This window comes from Salarias fasciatus, chromosome 2 (assembly GCF_902148845.1).
Source record: "Salarias fasciatus chromosome 2, fSalaFa1.1, whole genome shotgun sequence".
NCBI lineage: Eukaryota > Metazoa > Chordata > Actinopteri > Blenniiformes > Blenniidae > Salarias > Salarias fasciatus.
In genome coordinates, this window is record NC_043746.1 from 32,427,779 (window position 1) to 32,437,149 (window position 9,371).

Consider the following 9,371-nt stretch of genomic DNA (forward strand, 5'->3'; position numbering starts at 1 on the left):
GATATATAAATAACTGTTTTGAAATGGTTGTAAAACTTGTACAACTATTAAGCTCGAGAGATATACATCCTTCCAACTTTCTCTAACTGTTTTAAGTTTTAAATACTGCGTCAACACCTCAAAAGTTAGTCAATTAGAGTGGCTCGTGTAAGTTGTTCTTTTTTCTTCCACTGGATTTACTTGTTTATTTTAAATCCACCTTTAAACTTACTGCTGGTTGAACTCAGTCTTTCTTTAATAAGTCAGTGAGCCTCGTGACGCTGAATCTGCTGAAGAATAACGTCGTCCTCATTGTGTGGATTGAACCATGATCATAACCGAAGCCAATTACTCTTTTGTAATTTACATGTGCTTGGTTTGGGGAAGTGCGTGAGGGTTTTGTGGGAGGGAATAAGATCCCAGTACTATGTTTGTCATTGTCCTTGTGCTTTTTTCTTTTTAAGTTTTTCAGTCATTCCACATCCTATTTTAAACACAGATGACCACTAGATTAGAGTTAAAAGTCTCTAGCTGGAACACTAGAGGGCTCAATAAACTGGCAAAACTGAAACAGGTAATGAACAGGATAAAACAAATGAAGACCAATACAATTTTCCTACAAGAAACTCACTTGGGAGAAAACACCATAAATAGAGTTAAAAAAAAAAGCAAATTTATTCTGCTTTCTTCTCATCCAATGGCAGAGAAGTCATAATATTAATTCATAAATCTATCCCTTTTCAATTAAAAAACAAGTACATAGACCCATCTGGGAGGTACATTATACTGAATGGTACCATAGTATCCAACACAAGTCAGTTTAATATGAGTACACGCTCCTAATGGTGATGACCCTTCTTTTTATCAAAACCTCTTTCTTCATATATCATCCGATCCTGGTGGTTTTAACTGTGTGTTCGACCCAGCACAGGATCCTCCAACTGGTACTGATACTTCATATCAACATGTCAGGTCTGTTCAGACAATACAGAGGGCTGAAGAGCTGAAACGCTGGTCACACACACCGACAGGACTTGAAACCATCTCAGCACATGAAAGTTTTTTGTTATTTTTTGCATTGGGCATTTTTATTCTAAATAATTTCTTCCGTATGCTGCAAAGGTTTGTGTATTTGGAAACATTTTTACAGTCATTTCTTAGAAAAGATTTCATCTTCAAATGTTGTTCATCAGCAGTAAATATCAGAAAGAAATGAAAATAGATAAACTGTGTCGACCTCTTACTAAGAAGAGAAGGGAAATAATGTTCTGTTGTGGTCATGAAGTGGAAACATCATCAATAGCGTCCTCTCAGCTGGCTGTGCAGAACCCGACTATAGAACACATCTCTTCACAGCATGTCCTCCCATTCAGGTCCAGGATTTTCACAACACTTTCCTCAACATTTCATCAACATCTTTCAAGATGTTTCCAGTTTGGACAGGCTTTACTATTTTGAACGTGTCTTTCTAATAAAACAGATCAATGATTTCTCTCTCATAATGAGTTAAACTGTGTTGGGAAATTTGTGACGACTTTGTTTTAACACATTTGTGTGTTTTCCCTGTGAGAAACATGAACCATGTTAGCTTAGGAATCCTCAGTCCCGTCGGTGAGGTGTTTGATCCGGAGCTGCAGGACTCCCGTGAGGACTCATCATGTCGGAGCTGAGCGTCTGCAGCGTGCTGCTGCTCCTGATGCTGTTTGGACAATCTTTTGGGGCAACAGCTTCATCCAGCGTGGACTACCAGGATTAGTAACCTTATTGTCTTCAACATATTTTTATTTTCACAAAATGATATTTGAAAAATAGGGGTGGTCTTATAATCAGAGTCGTCCTATATTCAGGCCAATACGGTGCATTGTCAATATATTATCATTTAGTATTAGAATTTGTTTAGCCTTTTTTTCTGCTTCTGAATCGTGGGGGCGGAGTCTGAGCGATTAGATACTTTCATTTCTTTTGGCAGACCCTCTCATCCCTCCCGACAGAGTCTGCTCTCTGCGTCCATGAGTTTTTCACTCTCTGGGTGTGTTTGTAGACGGAGCGACAGCCTGTTCGCTTCACACAGTCACTTTTCAGAGTTAGCGTCCGTCATGTTTTGTTTTCTGTGGCGCTCTGGCGAATGTGTATACCGGCGCGACCTGCGCATACACAGCAAAATATGGGTGCAGACATCCGTGGATCGATCCAAGCGAACTCTAGTGGACAGGAATTATGAAGATTTTTACGCCACAGGGACCAATGCGCAACACGCACCCACGCAGACATGTGAAGCACGGACGAGGCTGCACGCTGCAGTGAACTTTAATGCAAGTTGCTCATTGCTGGACAGCTGTGTTGCTCCCCCCGTCAATGTGATGACGTCATCACGACTTGTTGACTCGACTTCGAATTTATTGATGGATAAGTCGACCTGGAAAAAACTGAAGTCGTTAATGCCCTAGCAGAGGATTATTAAACAAAATTTCTAAAACACCCTTCAGATTTCACCTCAGATTTGTCACGTGCCCTGGATATGAGACAGACACAGCTGCAAGGCTTCAACTCTTTTTTATTGAACAGGACATTGAAGCATATAGGTAATTAGTTGGGCAAGACAAAAATGTCTTGGTCATAGTGAACTGGATATCCTTGCTCACAAGCGATCACAATTCTCCTGGTGAGAGCTCTGCCACGGTACTGACAGCGAGGAGGTCTGGAACCTTGATTTCTCAGCTCACAGACAATCAATGGGAAGAGATTCTGGCTTTCGGTCAACAGGCCGCGAGGCTGTCCTGCCCAACCACAGACAGGCTTGACACGCCCAGTGTTGGCGAGGATGAAGGTGTTGGTCTCCTTACACATTCCGTCGACTGTTCTGATCCCTTTTTGACCTATCACCTGATCACACCGATTCACACTCATCCCAGTATTGATATGCTGCGATATGAACTTCTCGTAACGTTCACGAATGGCTGGAGGTTGAGAGAGAACAGAGGTGAAAAGCAGCAGGAAGCAGGCCAGCTGGATCTTCATGGTTTGCTGGTGAAGAAACAAAGAGAAAATATAAATACTTTACATTTATTCCAATATTCAACAACTCATTCAAAGCATTTCCATTTTTGTTGCTTAAATCTGAAGATCTATGAATATTTGACAACACTTTATACAGTTTACTCCATTTTATTCATATTATTGTCACTCAATGGTGGAATTGAACTGATTCACACACTAGACAAATACAACTGAAAAAAAAACAGTGTGTTTCATAAAAGTTTGGGGAAATATCTTGAAATAGTACAAACAAAAAAAATTAAATTCTTTGCTGAGAACTGTCATCTAATGACAACTTGAAAAAAAAAGGACAAACCTTTTACTTTTGATGCAGAACCCTGTTTTTGGTCAAGCGCTTGAAGCTGCAACACAGTTGATCAGAACAGCTGAAAGAGACGCAGTTGAAGACAAGTTAAAATGATCACTCCGCTGCCTGTATTGTACAAAGAGCGAGCAGTGAAAGTTCTTTTAGATGTGGCAGATCATCTATAAAGTTCATTTGAATTTTGATTATTTTTTTTAATTTTTTTTTTTTAGGGAGGGACATCACAGAATGGGAAGGAAAATCAGTGAGGGACTAAAAGGGGGAAATCTATTTTATGCGTCTGCACTTCTTTTTAATCTCATTAAAAAGACTGCAATATGACCTATTATAGTGTATGTTTCTCCAACCGAGAGCTTCAGATTAATTTTTTTTCACTATGTGAAAAATAATGAATGAAATTGGAAGACGAATAAAATGGAACAATATTTATCTCTAAGAAGAGGTGCACCCAGTGATGTAGTTTTTAGCACTCAAACCACACCGTGAGAGTGTTCTCAGTTCAAATCAAGCTTTGGAGCTTTTTTGTGTGAAGTTTGAATGCTAAATGTAAAAGTTTTTAATTTTCAGGAAGCTGTATGTTCAGTTGGTAAAGATGAATCTGCCAGCCACTACAGACTGAGGGAGGATTCAGTCGGCCAGAGACCACAGCTGATGTTAGAGGTTTGTGAAGAACTCAAACTCCCAAAAGATTCAAAACTGACGCATGAAACACAACTTACCAGGAGATTATGGCTGCAAACGTCCTCTGCTGACAGCAGTCCTCTGACGCTCCTGGATACCGGTGGTTCTTCTCGCTATGGAATCCCCTGAAATATCAAATAATATCAGTTCACACCATTTTTATACTCTTGATTCATGTGACTCTCACATCAGATAACGTTAAGCTTACATGATTGGTGGAACACGTCACAGTACTCTTTAATATTCATATATTTGTTTAAAACAAATGCAAAGTCACAAACTGTCCTCCGTGACTTTGGACAGGCTTACATAGTATTGCACTTGTCTCTTCAGTCTGCTTGTTGAAAAATTTCTGCTTTTTCAACTTCTCTTTTCCAGTGATCAGTCTGTCACAATAACCTTTGGTACATTTCACAATTTATCTATTAAAATGTCTGAAATTGTTATCACAAAACAACACTCACTTTTTTTTCTAATTCTGACCACAACACAAATAATTTTTTAAGTAAACATGACAATTGTTTAATGACCCATAATCCCACACAGATCATCAAAGTATCTGCTGCTTTAAAGGAATACTCCGAAGATTTTGGACCCACGCCCTATCCCTATCATTTACAAAGTGAGATAAGCTCATAAATACCTTTGTTGTGTCTGTGCGTCCAGCGGCTGGATCCCAGCTGTTAGCATTGTAGTTAGCTTAGCTCAGCTGCTGGCGGTGAAGAGGAGACAGAGCTGGACTGACGAAAGTGAACAAAATCCTCCTTCCAGTGGTCCAGGGGATGGTGTATTAGCACATGAAGTAAATCCGAATGGTTATAAAATATTTTAAAAGACGTGTTTTCCTTTTCAATCCGTTAAAATAACGTGTTGATACACACAGACCTGCACAAGCATCGTGCTCCGCGGAAGGATATACCGGAGCACAGCAGTAGAAGCATAGACTCAGACGCTGTGCGTCCCAGGTTTCTCTTTAGCACTATAGCCAGGCTGACAGAAATCACACCTCTGTCAAACCTTATGTCCCCTTAGCAGGTTGCAAACTTCTTGACTGAAAAATTATAACTATTAGAGAAAAAAAAATGAAAACACGCTCCCCAAAGTGGTCACAGACTGATCAATCCCACCTTCAGATCTGTCAGCTGATCCTGACTAACAGCTCTCCAGCTTCATCCCATAGGCCTCTCTGAGTTCTCCTCGGTTGTGGCCTCATCTAAACTAACAACATGTCTTTTGGATCCAATCCCAACGAGACTGTTTAAAGACAGTCCAGTTTAGGTTTCTTTATTCCTTCAAGATGCACTCCTTACGACATCGTGAAACTGTTTAAAAAGCATGCATACAAACAAAAAGATAAACATTTAAACAAACATTTCACAGTGCAATTTGATCTTTATAATATTAGACTTTCCAATCATATTTCACCGACGTACCTCGCTGCGCTCTCCAAGGAATGCCAAACTAGTCGGAGCGATGCCGCCAGCAGCGGCGGCTGCCTGACGGCTGTGTCGAAGCTACGGTGAGAGCCAGGCGGACACATTTCAATGATCGCGGGCAGGTACTTCAGGGTCATTCAAATGTTTACAATGTAAAAAATATGAAACATACAAAATAAATCACAACATTATTTAACAATATTCTCATGATAATCAAATCCACATTTGTCCAGCCCTTTGTCTCTTTGCTCCTTATGTTTTCATTTAATACAAATTTAAACATGCAATAAATAATATTATGGCCATTTACCATCAATATTAGATCAGATCAACTTATCTTTAGTAACAGGCTATGTTCCACAGGCCTTTAAGGTTGCTGTTATTAAACCTCTCCTCACAAAGCCCACCCTTGATCCAGGAGTTCTAACAAGTTACAGACCAGTATCCAACCTTCCCTCTATTTCTGAAATCCTAGAGAAAGCTGTTGAAGTCAGCTCTGTGACCATTTATATAACAATGACCTGTTTGAGTCTTTTCAGTCAGGTTTCAGAGCTCATCACAGCACAGAGACAGCTCTGGTAAAAGTCACTAATGATCTTCTCACAGCCTCAGATAGAGGACTGGTCCCTGTCCTGGTCCCTGTCCTGGTCCCTGTTCTGGTCTCTGTCTGCATTTATACTGCTGATCATGACATTCTACCACAGAGACTAGCATACATTATTAAAGTATTAAATTACTATTGCAACAACACATCATCAGCAGGGTAAAACTAACCTGTCTCACGACGGTCTAATCCAGCTCACGTTCCCTATTAGAGGGAGAACAATCCAACGCTTGGTGAATTCTGCTTCACAATGACAGGAAGAGCCGACATCGAAGGATCAAAAACCGGGTCGCTGCTGCTGTTGCTTGTGTTTACTCCGTGTATCGTCCCTGGTTTATGAACTTTTTTTCCAGACCAACAACTGATTTGGATTACGGACCTCGGACTGAATGGTGGAGACTACCGGTTTTGACCACGGACTGTATTGCGACACCGATTTGAGGAAGACGGACACTGGAAAGCCGGCGAAGCCGGTAGCTGGGTCAGCCAAGCTAAGCTACCTAGCTAATTTTGCCGACGAGGCGACCAGCTGGCCGCGTAACAACAACAAACGCGATGCCACCCAAGAAAGTTCCAACGATCGAGGAGATGGAGGACATCAAAAAATCCCTCGATTTTCTGGGTGAGGAAGTGTCTGCTGTGAGGCTGCAGCAGAAGAACATTCTGGACCTGGTGGAGGAGATTAAGGTTCTGCGGCTGCAGAACGCAGAGAAGGCAAAGCGGATCGCCTTTCTCGAGAACCGAGTGGAGGATCTGGAGCAATACACTCGGATTAATAACATCATTGTGACTGGACTTCAGATTAAACCCCGGTCATACGCTCGAGCCGTGACGGGAGGAGACGGAGAGGAGCAGAGCGAGGAGGATGCCGTCTCTGTGGAGCAACAGGTGACAGAGTTCCTGCAATCCAAGGGGATCGAGGTAAAAAGCACAGACATTGAAGCATGTCACCCTCTCCCCAAGAGAAACAACAAACCGGCCGTAATAATACGGTTTACTAACAGAAAGCACAAGATGCAGCTGTTAAAGCAAGGCAAGAAACTTAAAGGCACAGATGTTTTTCTGAATGAGCACTTAACGAAGAAAAATGCGGACATTGCAAAAAAAGGCGAGACTCCTGAGGAAGCAAGGAAAAATACAAAGCACTTGGACACAAAACTGCAAAATCTTCATCAAGCTGAAGGGATCTCCGGAAGAGGCCAAGGTTTTGGTTATCCGTGATATTGGAGAACTGGACAAACTATGATGGAGCTAAACAAGACAAGGAATGATCAAACTCAGGGACTAAACACCAGATCATCATGACTGAAGAACTGGACACTTTCCATTATACTGAGCATAAAACACAAGATACAGAAAATAACATTGAGCCAGAAAATAATCTTTTCAACAATATCAATATCAGCTGCTGTTACTACACTGAAAATCAATACAATACAATGATCAAACAAGAGAACAAGATATCAATTATTCACTTTAATGCTAGAAGTATTTATGCAAACTTTCATAAAATTAAGGAATATTTAAGTCACTTCAATACTCCATTCAACATAATAGCCATATCAGAAACTTGGATCAACAACGAGAAGGGAGCAGAATTTAAGCTGAATGGGTATGAATTTAATTATATCAACAGAAAGAACAAAAGTGGAGGGGGGGGGGTGGCAATATATGTTGACAATAGTCTGCAATATAAAATCATTGAAAAAATGACTGTAGTTGTTGATGATTTACTTGAGAGTATTACAGTAGAAATATATCGCGAAAAAATGAAAAATGTAATGGTGAGCTGTATATATAGATCTCCTGGATCAAGCATCGAAGTCTTCAAAGAGTGGATGGAAAATATGTTCCTAAAATCAACACAGAAGGTAATGTACATTTGTGGTGATTTTAACATCGACCTCTTAAATCCAAAGAAACATAAAATGACTGATGACTTCATCAACTCAATGTTTAGTATGGGCTTGTATCCTACTATCACCAGACCGAGCAGGATCACTTCTCACTGTGCCACTTTAATTGATAATATATTCACCAACATCATGGAAAATAATACTGAGAGTGGACTATTATTAACGGACATCAGTGACCATCTGCCTATTTTTAATGTATATTACTGTAACTATAGTAGGAAGAAGAATACCAGAAATTATAAATATATAAGGGTGAAAACACAGGAGGCCATGATGGCACTAAAAAATGACTTATTGACACAGGACTGGAATGTGGTTTATAGAGAGAAAGATATTAATAAAGCGTATGACAAATTTCTAAGTATATTCAAGACATTATATGATTAATATTGTCCTACTAAGAAATACAGTGTTATACAAAAACAAACAAATAGTCCGTGGGTCACAAAGGGGCTGCAAAATGCCTGTAAAAAGAAAAACACATTATACAGGCAATTCTTAAAGCATCAAACTACAGAGGCAGAGGAAAGTATAAAAAATACAAAAATAAATTAACTAATATTATGAGGAAAAGTAAGAAAGAATATTATAACAAACTATTGGAGAGAAATAGAAACAATATTAAAGGCATGTGGAATGTTCTAATGGCATTGTGAGAAATAGATCCCAAACTATAAATTACCCAGAGTACTATATTGAAAATAATAAGACCATTAACAATATGGAGGATGTGGTGAATGGTTTTAACAGATTCTTTGTAAATGTGGGACCAGATTTAGCAGCGAAAATAAAGGAACCAGTGACGACAGAAAGGGGGGATATAGAAGACATGGGGTACAGGAATCCAAATACAATGTTTTTGGGTGCAGTTGATGAAAGAGAAATTGTAGAGAATGTAAGAAACTGTAAAAACAAAACCTCTAAAGACTGGAATGATATAGACATGTCCACAGTAAAGTCAGTTATTGAAGGAATTGCTAAACCATTCACCTACATCTGCAACTTGTCTTTTCAATCAGGTACATTCCCAGACAAAATGAAAATAGCTGAAGTAATACCACTGTTTAAAACCGGAGATCAACATCAGTTCACAAACTACAGGCCTGTTTCATTACTCCCCCAATTCTCCAAAATACTGGAAAAACTATTTACAGACAGAATGGATAAATTCATTGAAAAGCACAACCTTATAACGGACAGTCAGTCTGGGTTCAGAACGGGTCGATCAACATCTCTGGCACTAATGAAATTAATAGAGGAAATCACAGACTGTATGGACAATAAAAAAGTAGCAATAGGACTATTTGTGGATTTAAAGAAAGCATTTGATACCATAGATCATGATATATTAATAAAGAAATTAGATAACTACGGTATTAGGGGAGTGGGGTTGA

The 9,371-nt window shown here is 39.6% G+C and overlaps 1 long non-coding RNA gene across 1 annotated transcript; it reads right to left on the reverse strand.

Annotated features, from left to right (window-relative positions):
* Window positions 1-3,332: 3,332 nt before the first annotated feature.
* On the reverse strand, window positions 3,333-4,150 carry LOC115402032 (uncharacterized). The gene is made up of 2 exons (XR_003933062.1): window positions 4,060-4,150; window positions 3,333-3,401 (listed from the first exon to the last, which is right to left on the reverse strand). It is a non-coding gene; the product is annotated as an uncharacterized LOC115402032 (long non-coding RNA).
* Between the last annotated feature and the right edge of the window lie 5,221 nt (window positions 4,151-9,371).